The sequence below is a fragment of the Schistocerca gregaria genome, chromosome 3, assembly GCF_023897955.1.
Source record: "Schistocerca gregaria isolate iqSchGreg1 chromosome 3, iqSchGreg1.2, whole genome shotgun sequence".
Lineage (NCBI taxonomy): Eukaryota > Metazoa > Arthropoda > Insecta > Orthoptera > Acrididae > Schistocerca > Schistocerca gregaria.
Genome location: NC_064922.1, coordinates 529,929,703 through 529,953,735, shown reverse-complemented (window position 1 = coordinate 529,953,735; position 24,033 = coordinate 529,929,703). Strand labels below are relative to the sequence as shown.

The following is a 24,033-nucleotide window of genomic DNA, read 5'->3' as shown; positions in this document are numbered from 1 at the left end:
ACAGCTGAACAGTCACCTATTACTCCAACTTTCCAGAACCCTGTGCATTTTGTTGTCCACGTCGACTTTCAGGACGTCCGCTTCCTCGAGTTGGCTTAGTCTTTGTCGCAGCTGTTCCTGTAATAGTAGTTATATGTATTAGAACACAATTTAATATTATATTATAATTTATATTGTGTAATATTAGAACAAAAAAAACACCTTCATAAATGTGATATATAACTTGTAAAAATTAAACACAAAACAAAGTATTAACATAAGTGTTGCAATTGAAATTAGTATCTACCTAACATATACGTAAACAAAAATTATTATAAAACAAACACATAAACAAGCATACCCTTCTCATCAGCATTCAGTAGAACCTTCTCAGGAGTAACATCGTCTTCTGATGAAGAATCTGGAACTATTGGCGATGGAAATTCTTCCTCAGATAAAGACTCCAGCAGTTCACCCTCAGATTCATCATCTAAAATCTCATTGAGAGCATTTATAATGTCCTCTTCTGTGTGTAGAAATTTGGCCATAATATATTCGTAAGTTACAAGCACTATCTACACAGACAGAATGAACTACTAAACCCATTTTTGTGGTACAAAATGCTGGGTGCGCTACATCTGCATACAAGGTCAGATTTGTTTGAACCTCTTTCCCTCTCGTCCCCTGCTGAAAACTGAAATGTCAGCCGGAAGTGAAGTAAAAAAGAGTTTTGTGTTTGTTGACCAAACACACACTAACAATCGGCATGAAGCTACATGAAAAATACGATTGTTATAGCGACTGCGCCGGATGGGTCAGAACTGACCCTTCCGCAGTTCTAGATGAATCTTCATATTTCTCTTTTATGTTTTTGCCATAAAATGTGAAATGAAGTATAATCACTAATTACCTTATTTTATAAAAGATCACAGAAATGTAACGCTCCAGGCAATAATACAAAAGAGTGACAAACAAAAGAATTATCAAGTGGATGGAGTTAGTTTAGTTAGTTAGTTAGTTAGTTAGTTAGTTATGTAATGCTTATCTCTGAAGGAGGAAATTGCTGGAAAGCTCAACATCATTTTCAGTCTTGGTAATGTCACGAGTGACCCAGCTGCGGTTCTAGTGTTAATTCACATTCAGAATTCGTGATAATCTTGCCAGATTTTATAGAATTTTGTACTGCAATAAACATGCTGCCACCATTAGAGACTAATCTATCCTTACGATAAACATTCCAGTCTGAACTTAAGATTTAGTTGTCATTGATGTCTGGCTTCAACCAGCTTTCTGTTCCCAATACTATCTGTGCGTTATAACCTTCAATAAGCAGTGCTTATTCTGGGACCTTTCCTTGGATGCTCCTGCAGTTTACTAAAATCATATTAATCTTTTCTATCTCTGATCTGTGAGGACCAGGATTCCCTGAGGTCGCTGTGACTGATGTAACTGACAAATTGTTTGCTCCCTAAGGAGGGGTTCTCTACCCTAGAAAAGCCCCATGTGCATGCCACATGTACTCCGCTACCCTAGTAGCTGCTTCCTGCGTGTAGTGCACACCTGACCTATTAAGGGGAACCTTACAATTTTGCACCCAATAACGGAGGTCGAGAAATTCGCATCCGATACTGTTGCAGAGCCGTCTGAGCCTCTGATTTAGACCTTACACTCTGCTCCAAACCAGAGGACCGTGATCAATCCTGGGTACGATGCTACAAATAGACAGCTTAGCATGCACCCTGCGTGTGTTGCTAGTTGCCTTCAGCAAATAAGCCATTTGTCAAAAGGAGCTAAGGGTGGCCTCAGAACCCAAGCAGCAGGCATCATTCATGCCGCCCATGTGCCACTACATGCAGCCGATTGTAGCCAGTGCACTAGATAGCTGCCGGCAGGGCCTCCTCCACATCGCGGATGAGACCTCCCGGCAAACATACCGAATGCACACCGGAATTCTTTCTTGCCTTGCCTGTTATCTCCCTGAGGGGCTCCATCACCCGCCTAACATTGAAGCTCCCAATTACTAGCATACGCACCCTCAGTACTTGTCTGGACTGTGAGGTAAACTGACTGCTGGCCCAACAGGAGAGGCATCCTGTGCTGGCTCAGAGCTATCAACAACACTGTGAAGCACTTCGTACCTGTTGCTAAGGTGTAGGGAGCTAGCCGCATACCCTGCTCCCTCTTTTGCCTTCAACCCAGTGACATGTGAACCCACCACTGTCTGCCACCCACTCTGGAGGGAGGACGGACTGGTCGGATGTTGCTTATTGGAAGCCGCAGTGACATCTGGGCCACTGGGGGTTTCCAGTGACACCAAAGGACATTATGGTAAAAGTTCCATGTGAGTTGTGCGTCATGGGTAAACAGTCATGTCTTTGATTCAAGATTAGGAAACGACGTTCTAAAAATGTTAGGACTTAGTACAGTCTGATATGTGAGGACCAGTGGCAACAGGTTCTTTTGATGGAATCTTCATTTTCTCACATTTATTGGTGATTTTTCAATGTATAAGTCCATCTGTTTTTGGAGAAAAAAATACTGCTGGATTAAACTATACCACTCACTAAAAAGAAAGAAAACTTGGTAACTATCAGAGTTATTGCTTGACAAGTAAAGTAAAACTTGACAAGACACACACACACACACACACACACACACACACACACACACACACACACACGTCCCTGAACAGGCCGCATTTTTATCATTATCCTCACCCTCGTAGTGCAACTGATCTATAAATGAGATAGCTCAAAATTCTTAAAACACTATTTGGGTCATTAGTCAAAGTATTTCCCAAAAAAATCATTGAGATATTTATTATATTTTGCTACTGACAGCAATATTTATAATAGCATAAAAAATGGAACACTATTTCACTGCAGTATCATTTTCTTTGGAACCACTGACTGCACAGCTTGGAAAAAGGGTCAGAGCACAGACAACATTCACATAAGTGTTTTATGCCTCCAATTTCCTTCCGTGATACTGATCTGTGAAAAAGACAAGTAATTTATTTTACTGCAACAAAAATATTTAAAAATGTAGCTCAAATATCACCACCATCACCATCATGTTATAATTTTTTCAGGAAATAGTAGGCAAGGGAGATAGAGGAGGTTATTCTAAATATCTGCACCAGTTTTTGGGAGTTTAACTTCAGTCGTTTAGGAGAAAAGTGCACTTGAATGATGAAAATTCAAGTTCTTGGTAAATCACAAAAGATGATTTACAGATTTATTAACTTACCACTATGCTTGTTTAGAACATTTCAGCTGCATACTCCAGTTGTCGTCCTGTTTCCTTATCCTCCGTACTCTTTTCTTTTTATCTTTTCTTTATCCTTGACTCCTTGGTAGTAGCTTCTGCAGCTGTCGGTGCTTTGGTTGCCATTTGCTTATCAATAACAGTTAGAGCTGAAGCCATATTCTTTCCCATCTGTATGTTCAATTTCTTCATAAAATTGCACCATCATTAAATGTTATTATTGCATCCATTACACCAATCTTCAGTACTGTCAGCCCAACAAATACAGTTTTGGGTATTCTCCCCCATATACAACTGTTGAAGCTTTCATTTGCATTCTGAGAGAGACCATGCATACATTCCTAAAGTAGATTTTATTTGCCATATCCCTGCATATAGGCCTAATTGCCTCCATTACAGCAAGTGGTAAGGAATGATTATTGGTATATTGTATGCCTGTAGCATTGCTCAGTCAGGACTTGCACCGCGAATCTTCTCCTTTTGGACACAAACCATGCTGTGGGGGTTCATCTGTTGACACTCTGTTGCCCAAACAGCTCGTCTCATGTTTTCCAAATCTCCTACATTTCTTCTTATTGCTAGTCCATAATATTGGGTCAAAGAATCAATTTCACTTTTTGTAAGACGACATGGACCACCTATTTGTTTTCTGTCTGGCAGTTTTTTTCAGTGAAGTCTTTATTTAAATTTCTCGACCAAGCTCCCATTCTTTTTTGTACATACCCAACTCATTCAAGCTTTTCTGTCAGAGTGTCCCCATATGGTCTGTCATTAACAACAGTAGTGTGTTCTTTACGGTCTCCATTCCAAAGGTAGCCTACATACCTCACCACAACTGATCTCTGATCTTCTAAAAATGTTCAGAACTCCTTTTGCTTCCATGTTTCCACTTGGGCCACCGAAGTTCTTTACACAAACATGGGTGACAATAAATTTATGACAAAAAATTTACTTGAACAATCCTCTCAGTGTTTTGTTAGGCATTCATAATCTAGTATCTTACCAGTTTCAATAAATGTGGCAGGTACAATCCCATTCAGAGAAATATGACCTCTCTTCTGCTAAGGTCCATCAAATGCTGCTACAAAGTCTGTATAATCAGACAAGGCTACTGCTTCTTTTGCTGCTCTTTTCATTGAATGTTCACGTACACCACATAAAGCATTATGTATTAATTTATTGTATCTGTCAAACCTCAGTGGAGGTGGAGGCAAATCCATGACATCACAAAAAGTCTGGGCAGCTCTCCTATCCTTCCAATACATTGCATGAGCAAGCTGAATATTTAGCCTTTAATGTCGACTATCAGATACTGGTGATGTCATAGTATCACTGTGCATCTTACACGAGTTACAGGCCACCACTAACTGACTTGAAAGACCCTTCCTTGCTGAAATGTCCTCAGAAACATCACTACTACTATCTTCACAATTTCAGTACTTACATTTCACAGCACTCTTCAAAATTCTTGTCAGCATATTTAGGTTCACAGTAAGATTTCCATTGTTATTGCTGCTCACAATACTACTAGGCTTGTTCTTATTACATTCAGAAAGCAAAAGTTTACGTCTATAAGCAGTGCCTATAGACACAGTTTCTGCAGGTGACTTTTGAAGCAACTGATGTATATTATTCAGCTGTTTTTGGAAATGGTTGCTGCAAGACTTTTGTTTGGGGGCTAAATTTCTTTACTCTCGGCATTCGTAGCACAAGAAACACACACACAGAAACAAAACAACACACAGTAACTACAAAACCACATGCATATGAAATTCTGAAATCATATATTCTCATATCTTTGTTTACATTTGAGCCATAGCCATCTAGACATGCCTGTACTTTGGTTCCGGGAGTCAGTGCCTTCTAGAATACAACTGTGTTAATGATCCGTAACTAACTACAGAAAAAGCAGAACAACAAAATAATGCATTACCTACTAAGATGCACTTCGAACTGACAGATGGATATGGCCCCTGTGCAATGTTATGTTAAACTTCAGTTTTAGAATGAACGGAAAATGATAATGCCCATAAACTATACATTTTAAAATCTGCATGAAATGCTATTTTCTAAAAACAAAAAAAAAATTTCAAATTTTTTGTCATTTTCATGAGCCTGTCCCCTTAATCCAAAAGTATTTACATTCAATAAGAACTTTCCTGCAACATGTTTAAGAAAAAAAAACAATCTGGGTCATGCAGACATTTAAAAATTTAGTTCTCACATTGGAAAAGCAAATAGGCAGAAATATCAAGTTGCAGTCCCACAATGCAAAGAAATTTGACGTGTTTTCTTTATTGTAAGTAGCAATCTGTCTTTTCCTTTTCCTACATTGTTAATGTAAAGGACTTTGTCGACTATGAACTAAAATGATTTCTGGCTTCTGATGATATCATCTACCAGCTTACTTTATGATACAGACTACAGCAAAAAGGTGTTTCCGTGGGAGCTAATCGAACATTTGTTGAAAAAGCTGTGATGGTCAGTGGCAACATACGAAGGGAGTACTGAGCCGAAGCTGTGACCACTGATGCATACTTATCAAATTACTCTCTGTCCACCACACTTGCTAAATGCTATATGAAATTCACTCCATGGGGCAGCCTTCTTTATCACACTAATGGATTTTTGACTGCAGTGCAATGGTTCACATTCCAAAATGTCATCATAAGAAATGGGATAAGATGTCACGAAGTTTGACAGTCATAAGCTACTGACAGGTATCAAAAGGCAATATTTGTTAATCGAGAGACTTGCTACATGAATGTGAACAGAGATGAAAATATCCTGCAGGTGGAGAAACCTAAGATCACAGTCTTAGGATTGGAACAAAAAGCAGTTTTCCATGACATCAGTACTTCGCAGACTGAAAAAGAAATTTAATCAGTAGACAGTGATTATGGATTGTTTCATTGTTTTCACTGTTATCCAATGTAAACTGAAGCTCAGCATGAGACTCAAAAAACTGATTGTATAGCTCAAGGAGGGATTACAACTCAAAAGATCAAGCCCAATGAACTGCATTACTTTTAATGTTCTACTTGGGAAAAAGACTTCCAAATGATGACTTCATGTCAAAGAGAATTTGGCAGGATAAATAAGCTAGAATGGATAAAAGCAAGGAAGAAAGAATTCTCATCTCTGCATCATAATAACACATTCAGAGAGATAAGGCACATCTTGTGGTAAAAGAGTACTATCAAGTTCAAGGTGTTAATTACAAAGAAATCTTCACACCGTTGGTCAAGCATGTGCCCATTTTTTGTTTAATATCTGTGGCAGCTCGATTGACGATGTTGATGTCACCACTACCGACCGCTATGGAGACCTAATTAAAGTAATTTATCTCATTCCACCAGCAAATTTTGCAGCTCTTGGGAAAGTATGAAGGATTAACAAACAGGTTAGGAGGAATTGGACTCAAAAAAACTGATAAGGTGTCAAGAAAACTGCAATTGACCAGATCAAACAATGATCCATATAACTATTACAACTATTTTCACACAGATGGTGCCAAAGTAGTAGTCTTAACTTTGTGATTGACAGCTTGGTATGTTATTATTCTAAAATTATCAAAGTGTTTTGAATCTCACAAATTTTCAAAGAGATTTTTTGAGATAAGACAAGTGAGCCAATGTGTAGCTTTGAAACTGCGTGAAATCATAAAAAAGAAAACATTTGTATCCCCCCAGGAACCCTATGCAAGAAAAGTTTTGGAGAAAGTTCAAATGTGTGAAGCCAAGCATGGTGTTGACACCACTCGAACTCAATTCGGACTTTCAGGCAGTTGAATCAACTGATATCAAGATACCACAATGGGTTGAAGTTGACCGATTTTGAACTTTAAACTTAAATATTTCAGAAACAGTGACGTTAATGTATTGTTTCTTCCTTCAGAGCATGGGTGTGAATTTGACCAATTATCTTTTATGTTATAATTGTGGATAGTTTGACTCTAGGGTGACTTTTTGTTCTGAAACTTTATCAGTAACTGGAATAATGAACCTGGCATAATAATTAAATTTTAATGCCAATTTTGAGTCAAGTGTAAAGTTGAAGGCCAAAAAATAAAAAGGTTCACAATTTTGCTTTATAAAATTTTGAAGAAACACATGCAACTGTAAGTAAATTCAAAATTACAGCATTATCTACTTATTTGGATTTGGCAAATTTTTTACATCTGAAACCTTTATTGTGCCAGTGTCATCAATTACAGGCCACACCAATCGACTTGCTTCTACGAAGGATTGTAACATCTAATTATCCATGGCATTTCCTGAGAAGTTTCCCACACAGTCTTTCACTCTTTTTCTTGGAGACAGAATGCAAACACATACCTTTGCTACATATTGAAGATCCATATCAGAAAACAGAAGTCCTCCAGTTTACACACTCTTAGAAGTCACATCAGTGTAGACTCCTCCTCTCTAGAAATTGTTTTGACAACCATGAATCCTGTTCACACACTTGGTTAGCCTTATTAATGCCTATTTTTCAGTTTAAAATTTGTATGAGATGCAATTTGAAAACATTCAGGCCATATTTCTTCAGTTGAGCTGATTTATATTTGTACACATGATGCATTTTCACATTGACAGTTACTAAAATCTCAACTGTATGATGCAACAAGCAGAACTTTTTAACTATGTAACAAATTAATATACAAGTTAATATACAGACACTTGCTCACTGTGCTGTTGCTGCATTCATTAGATCACAGTCTTATCGCATTCACGAATGTTGATTCGTGGAAGAACCACTCAAGAAACAATGGTAAACTTCACACCAGTTTTCTCGGGTGGTCAACTTCACCCTGATTCCATAAAGAATGGGCAACATTTTATTTGTGTGTCTATAATTAGGTAAGTATAATTAACTTAAATTGTTGCTCTAGTTGTCACTGTGGAGGGCCAATGTACGACATACACGATACATGATTTGTTTCATGCCAGTTAGATGAATGAAAGTTCTAGTTCATTAAAATAAAAGTTAATAAAGTCCTGAGAATGATTAGTTTTAGATCAAAGTTTGGAATACTATGTGTTTAACCATTGCCACGAATTAAGAATTTTTGCCACCAGAGTCCGGTTATTAAATGTTTAGTTGAATTTTTCGATCAACTTTGCCCCATTTAATGGTCCCTCATCAGAAGGTGATAAGAAATCTTCTAGGTCTGTCCCAAATCTTCAGACGTGACACACACATCAACAAAAGTTTTGCATCACCCTGATATGTTCTTCAGAGGTGTTGCTATTGTGACCATTCCTGTACTGATCGGAAGGTTATCCCTGACATTGTAAACATACACAGAATCAGCAAGAGAACAACCCATGGGTAGAATGCCACACTCAAATTAATTGCAGCATTCCACTTGAAAATAAAACACCATTAGGGACACACAGATGTTTCTGTGGAACAGTAGAGTGAACATCCATCATGCCATGAAGGACAGTCACGACCAGTGATCACATCTGCACTGACATGTTAATACCCACATGGCTTGTCCACAACAGAAGTTGCTAGACATGTGTGCAATGTAGTCAATGATGTGGTGCAGACACGCAGTTGGATTCAATTGACAGTTGGTGGTATGCAGTTACATTGCACAGGCTGTCCCTGTTGGACAGGGGCACAGGATGATCAACAGTTATGACCTCCGAGTCAAAAGAATCATGGATTGAGTGCTCCAGAACTGAATTTGGCATTCGAAGAGGCTGCATAATGTTGCATATTGCATCAGACTGCTAAGAGACGAATACATGATGCAAATCTCCAGTCTTGACAATCGTGGTAAACACCACGTCATGCACGACAACACCATAGACAGATGGTCAAGAAATCATTCGGAAAGGACAGGATTAGCGTCGGGTGTAATTTCTGGACAAAACTTGGAGACAGCCCAGTAATATTGAACGCCTACAACAGTCTGTCATACATGTGTGACAAGGTGGTGGAGGGGTGATGGTCTAGGGTGGTATTCATGGGGCCACTGTAAACGTCTTTTGGTTGTCGAGGACAATATCACTGTTCTGCAGAACGGGGATGAGACTCTGCAACAAATAGTGGGACCGTAATGCTAACATTTTGCTGGCAGTTTAATCTTCATTGGTAACATCTTGCGTGCTCATTGTGGTGTTCAGGCGAACATGTACCAACTGTTGCCCAGTTATGCAATCACCATCTATTAATTTCCTTATCGTCTGACTTACTATGGGTGGGGGAGGGGGAGATAACCATTTGGAAAGTACCTTTTAGGCTGTTTTCGGAGACAACTGCCAAACCTGGTTTGAATGTGCTTCCCAAGTTTTCACTCCCTACTCTCTCATTCCACCCCCCCCCCTCCCTTTCCCCTTCTGGTTAGCACCCACATCACAGATTAGGACCCATCTATTTCAGGGTCCTATAGTTTGCCACCTCAAAGACATTTTAGGTCTGTTCCTTTCAGTTCTGCTGGATTATCATGGTGCTTCAGTCATTTACACTGATGGCTCTAAAACCACGGACAGAATGGGATTGCTTTTACATCTTGTGATGGTCAGGAACAAAATTTGTTGCCAGAAACATTTAGTGTTTTTGTTGCTGATCCGATAGCCATTGACAGAGCTCTATGTTTTATTAAACAAACCTCCCTTGACTGTGTGTTAATTTCTAGTTTCTCAGTGAGCAGTCTTCAGGCCACTGATCGATGTTTTCTTTCACTCTGTGATTTCTACTGTTTGTGAGGTTTCCGTTTCTCTTTGCTCTTAGTCGTACTGTTTGCTCATGTCTTTCTCTGGGTCCCAAGTCATGTGGTTATGTCAGCAATTGAAGTGGACATCTTTTAAGACAAGTGATTACTTGTGAGACTTTTGCTTAGATAATATCCCAGTTACGTATTTCTTCGTACAGATGAGACATTTCTTCTCTCAGGCATAGAACATCATCTGATTGACTCCTATGCAATCCAGTAAACTACAACATCAAGGAGACTACTGCTACGTGATGCTCCATCTTCTGTTCTCTGTGCAAGGCATCAACCATTTTATGTCAGCTTGGCATCAGTCATACTAGATTAACCCACAGTTTTATTTGATATAATGAGCCACTTCCACATTGTTGTTGCAGAGCCTTACAAACCATAGCTCATGTACCTGTGGAATGCCTCCTCCTCCTGGGTCTCCATGCTAAGTATGGTCTTCTGGATTCTTCACCTTTAATAGTGACGGATTACTTGGCGCAATTGAACTGGCTTTCTGTTTTCCACGCGAGATTGGTTTTTATTCTCAGACATAACATTTTAAAATTCCTATGTGGTGATCGGCGTCTCCTGCTACATGCCATGTTGGGGAAACCATTGACCCATCATCTTTGCTAATTTTCCAGCTGCCTCTGTCATCCTCTTGTTCTGTGTTAATTGCTCTTTTAGATGTAGTTTGCAACTTTTTCTGCTGCACGCTATTTTCCTCTTTGAGGGTTGACTAGTGATTGCTGTTCCTCTCCTCAGTGCCTTGGTTATAGTGGATTGGGGGTGAAAGATACTGCTTCAGTTGCATGTGGCATCCCAGGGGACACTCGCTTGACCTCATGAACGTGCTGCTTTGATTCTCTCTCACCTTGTTTTAATGTTGATTGTGCAACTGATTTCTGTTAAGCTTTTAACCTTCTGACTTTTACTGTTCCGAATCTTCCAACTATAATCTATTCTTTACTCTGTAACTGTCTTTGTTCCTAACTGGTTGACGTGAAGTCAGATACAATTGGGGTTTCTCTTGCCACAAAAGCTAGGGAGACCTCTCACCTACTCTGAGCCGAGTATGATCCATATACTTTCATTTCCAATTAAATTATTTCTCAGCTCGGGCATGAATGTTACGTTCAATGCCTCGATTTTACCATTCCTCCATACATTTGATCACCTTCCTGGGGGACATCACTAACCCCATATGAAATACATCTGACTGAGGGACTGATGATCTTGCAGTTTAGCCCCTTAACCCATAACCAAGAAATTCCGTATATAGTAGTGGTATCTTAAGTAAGCTATTGAAAGCGTGCTGTAATGAAATGAACAAGGTCTTCTGTATTCAATACCTTGCAGCACAAAGGAGAGAATGCAGAGATAATGAAGTATGCTGTAGTCCTACCACTTTACAAATGTGGAGATGGAACAAGTGTCCCAAACACATCACCCTATCTACTCTGACAGGAAAAAATTGCAATGTCATAAAATAATTAATGTAGATTAATGAAATTTTGGGAATGCATTTGTCTAGGTAATATAGTGAAGTGATTAACAGTGTAAGATCACAGATTAATGTAAACAGGAGAAAAGCCTTTGCAAATGTGAAATGCTAGTAAATTGATAACTGGTGTAATTGCCAGAATGCTGAGTGCAAGCATGTGGATGTGTGTGTATATGTTGTACAGGTGCTGGGTGTCAGTTTGTGGGATGGAGTTCCATGCCTGTTGCATTTGGTCAGTCAATACAGGAACAGTTAATGCTGTTTGTGGATGAAGCTGGAGTTGTCCACAGATGTTCCATATATGCTTGATTGGAGACAGATATGGTGATAGAGCAGACCAAGGCAACACATTAGTTAGGTGTAGATGCAGATTTGCACTCTGCATAGCATGTTGGGTTAACAACAGCAGTATGTGGGCAAGTGTTATAGTAGGAAAACAGCCCCTGGAATGCTGTTCACAAATGGTAGCGCAACAGGTCGAAGCTCTAGACTGAAGTACAGATTTGTGGTCAGGATGCATGGGAAACCACAAGAGTGTTCCTGCTGTCATACAAAATCACACCCCAGACCATAATTCCAGTTGTAGGTCCAAGTGAGTTTAGCACGCAGACATGTTGGTTGTGGGTCCTCAACTGGCCTCCTCCTAACCAATAAAAAGCCGTCACAGGTGTCGAGGCTAAACTAGCTTTCATCAGAAAATACAACAGACATCCAGCCTGCTCTACAATGAGCTCTCACATGACACCACTGAAGTCACAAAAGGCGGTAGTTTGGGGTCAGTAGAATGCACGCTACAAGGCGCCTAGCGCGGAGCTGTCTTTGAAGTAGGGCCATATTCTGGACGCGATAATCTTTCCTCTCAGTATTGCCAGTCAACATCTGGAACCCGGTCTTCTTCCGACATTCTCATGACCACTCCAGCCAGCAGTCATGCACTGCGGCTACATTTCTGCCGAGTATTTCTGCAATATCGCAGAATGAATCTCCAGCATCTCGTAGCTCTATTGCATGGCCTTGTTCAAACTCAGTGAGGTATTGATAATGGCATCTTTGTCGCCTTAAAGGCATTCTTGATTAACGTCATCTCACCATGTCCAATCTTAAAGGTAACAAAGGCTCACGACCGTTACGGCATGCATTTGAAGCAAATCTGATTGGCAACGTCATAGTGGCACTACTAGCACTACTCTTTATATGAATAGTGCAAAATTTGAATAGACATTATCTTTCAGATGTAGGAACACGGCTACCAACTTTCGTTTATGTTGCACAACTCCTTGTTGTTACAATTTTTTCCCCATCATTGTATTTCCAAATGAAACAGGATGTGTAGCATCTTTTGAACGTGAACATCATTAACGAAACATAGTTTGGCTGTCAGGAAGGTGTGTATGTATGAAACCATTTTCCCATTCATAGGTGTTGTCTCGAAGTCACTAAACAATACGGGTTTGTCAGTTGGAATCTGCTATTGTCTGATAAAGATCTCTAGATCCTAGAAATTCATAGAGAAACCTCACAATTATGGAATCTGGTATCAATAAGTAATGTGTTCAAATCAATCTGGAAGATAGAATGTGGTCCTTAGGGCAGTATGGAGTTCCTCAGGGAACTGTCCTACAGCCCCTGGCGAATCTTACGTATGTGAATCAAGTAACTCTGTCAATATGCAAAAGTGCAATTTTACTATATTTGCTGATGACACAAGCGCTGTGATGGATAATGTGTCAACTGAAAGAAATTTTGGCGTGGTTCACAGCCAACTCTCATCCAGACAACCATATGAATCCAAAAGAAATTAGTGCTACTCCTGAAAACCAGTTATTAAAGAAAGTTGTCATCGTTGTCGTCTAAGTCTATAGAATGGTTTGAGCCAACTCTCCACATTAGTTTATCCTGTGCAAGTCACTTGATCTCTGCATATGTACTGCACTATGTAGCCATTTAAACTCTCATACTGTAGCCAAACCTTGGTCTTCCTCTACAATTTTACCCTTTGCACTTCTTCCGTTAGCAAATAAATGATTCCTTGATGCCTCAACCAATCCCTTCTTTTAGTCAGGTTTTGCTATAATTTTGTCTTTTCCCCAATTCAGTTCATTGTATCTCTACATTGGTTATTCAATCTTCCCATCCAATATTCAACGTTCTTCTACAGCAACGTACATCAGAAACTACTATTATGTTCATGTGTGAACTGTTTGATGTCTACATTTCATTACCATACAGAGTTACACTCCAAATACCTTCAAAACAGACATCCTAACACTTAAATTTGTTTTCAGTGTTAACAAGTTTCTCTATTTTAGATATGTGCTTTTTAGTATTGCTAGTCCTAATTGCATATCTTTCCTACTTTGGCCACCATCAGTTACTTTCCTGTCCAAAAACCAAAACTCATCTACTTTTAGTTCCTATTTTTTAATGCAATTCCCTCAACATAACCTCACATACATTCCATTATCATTGTTCTACTTAGAGAGATATATGCTCTCTTCAAGACACACCCATTCCATTCAAGTGATATTCTAAGTCCCTTGCTATCTGTGGGAGAACTACTAAAGCGCAAGGTTTTTATTTCTTCTCCGTGGACTTCAGTTGCTTTTCCAAATTCGTCTTTGATTTCCTTTATTACTTGCTCAGTGTACACTATGATTAATGTGGAGGACAGGATACAATACTGTCTATTCTTTTCTCATCAAATGCCTCTCTTCAGTCTTCTACCTCTTACAAAAGTGGTCTGTTTGCTGTACAAGCTATGGAAAACCTTTTGCTTCTTGTATTCATCATTGCTATCTTCAGAATTTAAAGGAGTTTATTCCAGTCAGCATTATTAAAAACTTCCTCTAAATATCCAGAGGCTAGAAACATAGGTTTGCCCTTCTATAATCTATTGCCCAAGATAAGTTAGAGGGTGACCACATTTCTCTGGATGTCTGATTTATGCTGAGGTCAGCCTCTACCAGTTTTCCTGTAGACTAGACGGAATAGTTTTATTGTGGTTGCCTCCCTGAAGGATGTCAATAATTTTGAGGGACTGTCACCTACTGCAGAGACCTTGTACTCTTCTAACTTTTTGGATTTTCACATGGGAAAAATATATTAAAAACAAAGATTCCAAGACTTACCAAGCGGGAAAGCGCCGGTAAATAGGCACAATGAATAAAACACACACACAGAATTTCGAGCTTTCGCAACCGGCGACTGCTTTGTCAGGAAAGAGGGAAGGAAAAGGAAAGATGAAAGGATGTGGGTTTTAAGGGAGAGGGTAAGGAGTCATTCTAATCCCGGGAGCGGAAAGACTTACCTTAGGGGGAAAAAAGGATAGGTATATACTCGCGCGTGCCCGACAAAACACACAAACACACAAACACACACACACACACACACACACACACACACACACACACACACACACACACACAGACCGTGTGTGTGTGTGTGTGTGTGTGTGTGTGTGTGTGTGTGTGTGTGTGTGTGTGTGTGTGCGCGCGCGCGTGCGTGCGCCTTAATGTGATGGTCCCCTAAGGGGTTTGGCCACTACCTTTCAAAATTTTCTGTTAGTGCGTACCATTTGGGGAAGGACGCCTTACGTGGTGTATTATATATCCATCTTGCCCTAAGATCTGGCCCACCCGATATTGTCATGGAGTTGGACTTCCATCGAGCTTCCGGCCACATCTGCTGCAGTGTGTTCCGGGTAGCGTACATTCCCTCCATAGCGCACTTCCATCTTTGCCCTCGTGATGTATATGGATATTTTGGCACCCGACATCCAGCACGGTAGCCAGTCGGTTGTGGTGGGGTTGTCATGTACCCTCGTGGTGGTAGCCCCCTGACAACACAGGGATTGCGCTGCTGATGCCTGAGCTGCTACCTCCCCACGTATGCCAAGGAGTAGATGCCTATCCCTTTGGGGCATCAGGACTCCCGGCAAAGGCTATCCTGCCAGGTGGTCTTTGCTGCGGCTGGGTGGCACCTGTGGGGAGAGCCCCTGGTCGGAGTGGGTGGCATCAGGGCGGATGACCCGCAATGAAGCGTGGTACATCATCTCTCGCTGGTGGGCCTCCACCAGCAGTCTCTAAGCGATTGAGGTCTAACCTCAACGGGAAGAAATTTGATCAGAGATCGTTTCCCTCCCTGGCCACTCCATGGGAGGAACGTATGGCTGAAGAAGGCAGTGGAGATTATTCACCCCAGTAGCTCGTGTGTACGCGAGTTGATGGGGAATCATTTGTGTCGACCAAGCCCCACTTTTTTGTGGAGCATTTAGAGGACAAGTTTGGGGAGGTGGAGGGCTTGTCCAAAATGCGCTCTGGGTCGGTTCTCATCAAAACAGCATCCTCTGCCCAGTCACGGAAGTTGCTCACTTGTGACAAGTTGGGGGATGTTTCTGTCACCATCACTCCCCATAAAAGTCTAAACTTGGTCCAGGGTATTATATTCCACAGGGATCTTCTACTGCAGTCCGACGATGAACTACGCGCCATTCTAGAACGATGGGGTTTGTCCGGCGTGTTCATCGGGGTCCGAGGGATAATCAGGTAGCCACCGGTGCCTTCATCTTGGCCTTTGAAGGTGATGTTTTACCCGAAAAGGTCAAGGTGATGGTTTAGCGTTGTGATGTGAAGCCATATATCCCTCCTCCGATGTAGTGTTTTAAATGCTGGAAGTTTAGGCACATGTCATCCCGCTATACTTCCGTCATCACATGTTGAGATTGTGGACGTCCTTCGCATCCCAATACTCCATGTGCTCCACCTCCCATCTGTGTTAACTGCGGAGAACACCATTCCCCCTGCTCGCCGGACTGTAGGATCTTCCAGAAAGAACGGAAGATAATGGAATATAAAACCCTGGACCGCCTGACCTACTCAGAGGCTAGGCAGAAATATGAGAGGCTCCATCCTGTGCCAATGACGTCAAAGTACGCCGCTGCTGCAACGACGGTTCTTCCATCTCCTGTGTCGTCCCTTACGGTTGGTTCTCTGATTGGTCAGAATCCAACAGCCCACTTGGTTGTGGGGGGCACTTCACACCCTGTTGCTCCTGTTCCATCTTCTTCAAGAGCAACACCCTCCCAACCATCGGGGACATCAGCTCCCCCTTCCCAGCCAGAGAAGTGTAAAACTTCTTCGGCTACTCTCGCCAGGAAGGGGTCCCTGGGGGACCTCCCTTCGCAAGTTCCGAGCAGTGGAAAAGCGGACACCCGCAAGTGGCTAAAACAACCACCAGTCCCTGGTCGTCGGGCCTCACGGTCGTCGTCTGTCCCTGAGACCGACCCAGTGAAGCCCGTGAAGCCTGAACCACCAAAGGCACAGCGAGAGAAACAGAAGTAGTTCCCCAAGGCTAACAACATTGCGGTGGCACCTGCCCCACCTCTTCCTACAAACTCTGCTTCTGAGGACGAGGTGGAGATTCTGGCGTCCACTGAGGACCTAGATCTCGCCGGTCCCTCAGATGCCATGGAAAGCACTATCACAGGTGCTCAATCGGAGGCAGCAGGTGACCCAGCAGCGTAATCTGCCTTCCCAGTCCCGTCACGCCTTTCTCAGCCATGGACTACACCACCCTCCAGTGGAACTGCAGCGGTTTCTTCCACCATATAGCTGAGCCCCGCCAACTTATCAGCCTTCACACTTTCCTCTGCATTGCTCTGCAGGAAACTTGGTTTCTGGCAATGCGAACCCCCGCCCTCCGTTGCTACCAGAGTTATTATAAGAACCGGGCAGCTTATGAAAGGGTGTCTGGTGGCGTCTGCATATATGTCCTGAACTCTTTGTTTGGGTGTGGACGCCACAGGCTGTTACCGTCTGCAGTCTTTACCTTCCACTGCATGGTGATGTCGCGCAGCATGTCCTGGCTGCTCTGATAGCCCAATTGCCGCCACCTTTCTTGTTACTGGGTGACTTTAACGCCCATAACCATCTGTGGGGTGGGTCAGTGGCAACAGGTCGAGGCGCCATTGTTTAGCATTTATTGGCGCAGCTCGATCTCTCGATATTAAATGATGGTGCCTTCACACACTTCAGTGTGGCGCATGGCACATACTCCGCCATTGAACTTTCCATCTGTAGCCCTAGCCTCTTACCGTCTGTCCAATGGAGAGTGCATGCCGACCTGTGTGGTAGTGACCACTTTCCGATCTTTCTGTCACTGCCACAGCATCAGTCTTCTGGGCGTCCTAGCAGATGGGCTCTGAATAAGGCTGACTGGGACTTGTTCTCCTCCACTGCTGCTATTGAGCCTCTCTCTAATGATGACATTGATGCAGTGGTTCAATCGGTCACCACCGGCATCATTACTGCCGCCGAATCTGCCATTCCCCGTTCTTCTGGGTCTCCTCGGCAGCTGACTGTGCCTTGGTGGTTGCCTGAGATCGCTGAAGTGATTAAAGCTCACCGGCAGGCGCTCCAGCATCACAAGCGACGTCCCTCAATCGAACACCTTATCGCCTTCAAACGGCTGCGTGCGCGAGCCCGCCGCATTATCTGCCAACGCAGGCAGGAGTGCTGGGAGCGGTATGTGTCCACCATTGGCCTCCATGTCACTCCATCGCAGGTCTGGGCCAAGATTCGCCGCCTCTATGGCTATCGGACCCTTGTCAGCGTCCCTGCACTCTCACTGAATGGAGCAGTTTGTACTGACTCCGGCATCATTGCGAACCGCTTGGCAGAGTACTTTGCTCTGAATTCTGCTTCTGCCAACTACCCCTTGGGCTTCCACTCCATTAAAGAGCTGATAGAACATCGGAGTCTTTCTTTTCGCACCCACCATCCTGAATTGTACAATGTTCCATTCAGTGAGTGGAAATTTCGCAGTGCCTTCGCCGCTTGTCCTGATACCGGTCCTGGTCCAGATAGCATCCACTCTCAGATGCTGAAACACCTTTCAGTGGACAGCCAGCGACACCTCCTCGATCTTTACAACCGCATTTGGGTCGAGGGTGAGTTTCCTTCGCAATGGCGGGAAAGCCTTGTCGTCTCCATTCTGAAACCAGGGAAGAACCCTTTGGAAGTGGACAGCTACCGTCCCATTAGCCTCACGAACATTCTTTGCAAGTTGCTTGAACAGATGGTGAGCCGGCGCTTGAATTGGGTACTGGAGTCTCGGGGCCTTCTGGCTCTGTCTCAGGGTGGGTTCCGTAAAGGCCGCTCCGCCACCGCCAATCTGGTGAGCCTGGAGTCAGCCATCCGTACTGCCTTTGCCCGCCGTCAGCATCTGGTCGCTGTCTTTTTCAACATGCGGAAGGCATATGATATGACATGGCGTCATCACATCCTTTCTACGCTTCATGGATGGGGTCTTCGGGGCCCTCTGCCGATCTATATCCGCAATTTTCTGTCGTATCGTACCTTCCGCGTGCACGTCGCAGCCTCGTATAGTTCCTCCCAAGTCCAGGAGGACGGTGTGCCACAGGGTTCTGTTCTAAGTGTCTGTCTGTTTTTAATAGCCATTAACGGGCTCGCTGCGACCATGGGAGATTCTGTCTCTGCTTCCCTGTATGCTGACGACTTCTGCCTTTACTACAGCTCTATTGGCATTGCAGCTGCTGAACGTCAGCTACAGGACGCAATCCGCAAGGCGCAGTCTTGGGCTGTAGCGCATGGTTTTCAGTTTTCGGCAGCCAAGACCTGCGTTATGTATTTCTGCCGGCGACCCACTTTTCACCCGGAGCCGCGGCTTTATCTTGACGGCGAGCTTCTTACAGTGGTGGAGTTACATAGGTTTTTGGGGGTGGTTTTTGATGCCTGGTTGACTTGGCTGCCTCATTCGGCAGCTTAAATAGACGTGATGGTGGCATCTAAATGCTCTGCGGTGCCTGAGCCATACCAGGTGGGGCGCCGACCGATCTACTCTCCTACGGCTTTACCAGGCGTTAATCCAGTCCCGTCTGGACTATGGGAATCTGGCTTATGGCTCAGCATCCCCATCTGCGTTGCAGCTGCTGGACCCACTCCTCCACAGCGGGATACGCCTTGCCACTGGTGCCTTCCAGACAAGCCCTGTGGAGGCAGGTGTCCCTCCACTGCAGTTACGACGCTAACAATTACTGGCTGCTTATGCTGCCCTTGGTTTTAGCTTGCCCGGGCATCCAAATTATCGTGTCCTGTTTCCGCAGTCAGTCGTCCATCTGCCAGAACGTCGGACCTGGTCGGGTTGTCCGATCGCCGTACGCGTCAAACCGCTTGTCTACGGGCTTGGGTGTTTCCCTTTACCACCTCCTTTCCGGGCACCTCTGCGTACACCCCCATGGTGTGTGCGTCGCCCTTGCCTTCAGCTCGACGTGGCACGGGGCCCGAAGAACTCAGTCCCTCCGGAGGCCTTCCCACGCCGCTTTTATTCCATCCTGGCCACGTATCAGGGCTCTGGCGTTGTCTACACCGACGGTTCGATGGTTGCTGGTCGTGCTGGTTATGCACTAACTCTAGGGGACCATTCTGAACAACGTTCGTTGCCGGCTGGCTGCAGTGTTTACACTGCTGAGCTGGTCGCCATCTTTTGTGCCCTAGGGTATATCCGCTCCTACTCAGGTGAGTCCTTCGTTATCTGTAGCAATTCCCTGAGCTGTTTACGAGCTCTCGACTAGTGTTTCCCTCGTTCTCGTCCGGTGATGGCTATCCAGGAGTCCCTGCATACTCTTGCCCGTTGTGGCAGATCTGTGGTCTTTGTTTGGACCCCGGGCCATTTTGGGATACCAGGAAATGAAACTGTTGACCGCCTGGCGAAAGAGGCCACCAGTGCACCATCTCTGGAGATTGGCCTCCCGGCGACTGATTTGCGGGCACAATTACGCATCAAAGTTTTCGATTTATGGGACACTGATTGGCGCAACCTGCCCGTGCCAAATAAACTCCGCCGTGTCAAGGAGTTGACTGCTGTGTGACGGTCATCCATGCGAGCCAACTGCAGTGACTCAGTCGTCCTTTGTCGCTCCGCATTGGCCACACCCGACTGACGCACAGTTATTTACTGTGCCGTGAGGATCCCCCTCTTTGTCGTTGAGGGGCGTCCTTGACGGTGGTCCATATTCTGTTGGAGTGCGCCCTTTTAACTGTTCAGGCAGACTTTTGCGCTGCCTGCTACGCTCTCTGCGCTTTTATCTGATGACTCTTCCGTAGCAGACTTAGTTCTGCGTTTTATTCGGGCAGGGGGATTTTATCGCTTAATGTAAGTGTGTGTGCTTTTGTGTTGATTCTGGCCTATGGCCTACTATTTGTCTGATTTTTTTTTTTTTTTTTTCATGTGTTTCTCGGTGGTTGGCTTTTCCCTTTTTGTTTGTATGGTCGGCCAACCACCGTCACACTTTGTGTGATTTTAGTTCGTCTTGTCTGGTCTTTGTATACGTTTCTCTTGTTCTGTGTCGTCTGTCTTATCGTCTGTTGATCGTTTTTATTCTCTGTGGGTGTTTTTAGTATTTGGAAAAAGGGACCGATGACTATAGCAGTCTGGTCCCTTTAACCCCCACAAACCAACCAACATACATGACTCTTCACAAAACTGGGGGTCAGAGGCTTTTCTACTCTGTAAAATAGAATAGATGGTCTGTAAAGTAGAATAGATCTGTGGCATCTCTGCCAAAAGAGCACAATGCTGGTACACGTACAAGTGTTTCAGAGCACAAGGTTCATCATAAATTGTTGAACAGACAACCCCTATGTGTTCATATGTTGATCCAATGACATCATCAATTAAGGCTGCAGTGGGCACAGGACCATTGGGATTCAACTGTTGATCAGTGGAAATGTCACTCTTTGGCTCAATCACATTTTTGCTACACCAAGTCAGTGGTCGTCTCCACAAATGCCGTCATTGAGATGAATAGCAGCTCAAAATGTGCAGTGTGCCATGGACACAGGCTGGTGAGAGCAGTATTATGCTATGGGAGACAGTCTTCTATGCTTCCATGGGACCTGTTGTAGTAATCGAAGACACACTGACATCTGTGAACCACCTGCTTCCCTTCATGCTTGTTGTCTTTCCCAGTGGAAATGTCATCTTTCAGCAGCATAATTGTCTGTGTCTCACAGCCAGAATCATGCTATAGTTGTTTGAGGAGCATTATAGTGAACTACCATTGACATCTCGGCGACCAAATCCGCCAGATGTAAATCCTATGGAACCCATCTGGGTCGCTATTGGTCACCATCACCACTTACGCAAATCGACAGCCCATTATTTAGGTGAATTACTTGACCTTGTGTGTTGACATCTAATGCCACATATGTCCACAAACCTACCAACAGACTCAGATCCCTGATGCACAGAATCAGTGATGAATTTTGTTCCCAAGACAGGCAAACAAACTGTTAAGCAGGTGGTCAAATTGTTTTGGTCTATCAGTGTATATTCTCTTGTGTGTTTTGTAGAGGTGCATTCACGTTGACCATTACACTGACTGTGTTTCAGGATGATCACTTTTGCTCACAGAATGGCATGTGCAGGAGCCTGTGGGGATGGGATCTTATAGAACCGTGGCGAGTCCAGTGTGAAGGAAGCTGACGGAATGAAACGTAGTTTATTATTTGGTGGCTTTGTACAGTATGTTGATTGCTTCAGCCCAAATGTTTACCATGGGTAGCAGCAGTGAGTTCAGTGAGGCAGCAGACTGTTGAGACAGGGTATCTGTGGCTGGCAGCACCAGTGCCTTCCTGACGCAAGATGGGTGTCTCCTCTGCAGCACAGCATGCTTATGGAGGTCTTGGCTTTCTCTGCCCACAGCCTAAAACTGTTTAGAGGGGTGTGCAGATGCCCTAAATTTAACTCAGTACCCTCAAAGGTTGGTATCCTGTGAGAGGCCTCACTTAGGTGTTACCAGTTTGAAGCCCAATACTATAAGAGCTACCTGACAGCTCACAGACCAGTTGTTCTGCCTAGTTGACAGTGGTGCTTGATGATGATGATGTAGCTGCTTGGCTGTACATCCGATAGGTGACTAGCATAGAAAATGTGCCAGACAAGTGTGTGGTGCCAATGGAATTAAGCTACTGGCTGAATTGAGGCATATATACCTGCCCTGGCCATGTGTGATGTGATATGGGGGGTCAAGTAGCTAGTTGTAAAGTGTTGCAGTATGTTACAGCATTTAGCAATGCAACCCACCAGTACAGTAGACTGATGCGTTGCAGAATGTTGTGCCAGCATTGCAGTGCCCAACTGCAAAATTGTGTAGGTGGTTAGCCAGCATATGCCTTGCCTTGCTGAAGTTGGCTGCCTGAAACTAATGCCCCAACAGTTTTGTTGTAAACGACTCCTTTAACTAAGAAAGAAATAGTGTATGTAGTGACCTTAAAACAAGACAAATGGATTACCTCCACTGTTAGGTAATGTGTGTGCCATTAACCCTTCTGCAAAATCAAACTGTGGAAACTCCAGGTAGGAATATCAGCAGTGAAGGAAGAGATGGATTGGCTACTTACTGTAAAGAAGAATGATAAGTTGCAGCCACAAAGCTTTCGACCACAGCATTCATCAACAAAAGAAACACACACCATTCATACAAACAAGCAACCACACCTCATGCACTTATGACCACCAACTCTGGCAGCTCGGACCAAAATACAACTATCACATAGGATGCTAGCAGCAATCTGGAAGGGAAGGGAAGAGAAGGGAAAGGAAAGGCGAAGGGATAGTATTGTACGGGTGGGGAGAGAGATGAACACTGTATGCCGGAGTGTTGTTGTTGTGGCAAAGGGCTGGGGTTGGAAGTTGCATAGGGAAGGACTGGGATGTTGTGGAGGTTGTGTGGGCGATGGAACACCGCTTGGGAAGAGGTGGGAAGGATCCCGGGTCGGATGTTCCTCAATTCAGGACATGATCGGTAATCAAAGCCCTGGGGGATGTAATTCAGTTGTTCCAGTCCAGGATCGTACTGGGTGGTGAAGGTAGCACCCTTTTTTTTGTCTGCCTCCAGGTGTTATGATAGGTAATCAAAGCCCTGGCAGAGGATGTGGTTCGGTTGTTCCAGTCCGGGGTCATACTGGATGTCTAAGGGAGCACCCTTTTTTGTGTCTGTCTCCTCGGGGTGGTGGGAGGATTGGACATGTGTGGGGAAATGGCACGGGAGATCTGTTTGTGGGATGTATCTAGGGTATAGTGCCTGTCTGTGAAGACCTTGGTGAGACGCTCAACATACTGAGCAAGGGAGTTCTTATTACTGAAGGTGCATCATCCTCATCCTCCCCCCCCCCCCCCCCCCTCCTCCGTGCGGGCCCAGGGGTTAGAATAGGCCCGAGGTATTCATGCCTATTGTAAGAGGTGACTAAAAGGAGTCTCAATCCTTTCAGCCTTTATGTGATGGTCTCCTATAGGGTTTGACCTCCATTTTTAAAAATTTTCCACAAGAGCGAGCCGGTTGGGGAAGGGCGCCTTACATGGCATCGTGTTCATTGTGCATTGAGATCTGTAGCCCACTTTCTCATCATGGCATTGCAGTCCTGCTCATCCTCCATCTCTTGAGTGAGGATACCTTCCTGGGTGCGTTTTCCTCCACCCACTATGCAGTGTCATTTTCTGCACTGATGAGGACCATGGAATTCTTTGCACCTCGTATCCATTACGG

At 43.9% G+C, this 24,033-nt stretch overlaps 1 protein-coding gene across 1 annotated transcript in view; it reads left to right on the top strand.

Annotated features, from left to right (window-relative positions):
* LOC126355934 (ATPase family AAA domain-containing protein 5) overlaps positions 1-24,033 on the top strand; it is a 112,464-nt gene that overhangs the window by 10,529 nt on the left and 77,902 nt on the right. The gene's annotated exons all lie outside the window — the stretch shown is intronic.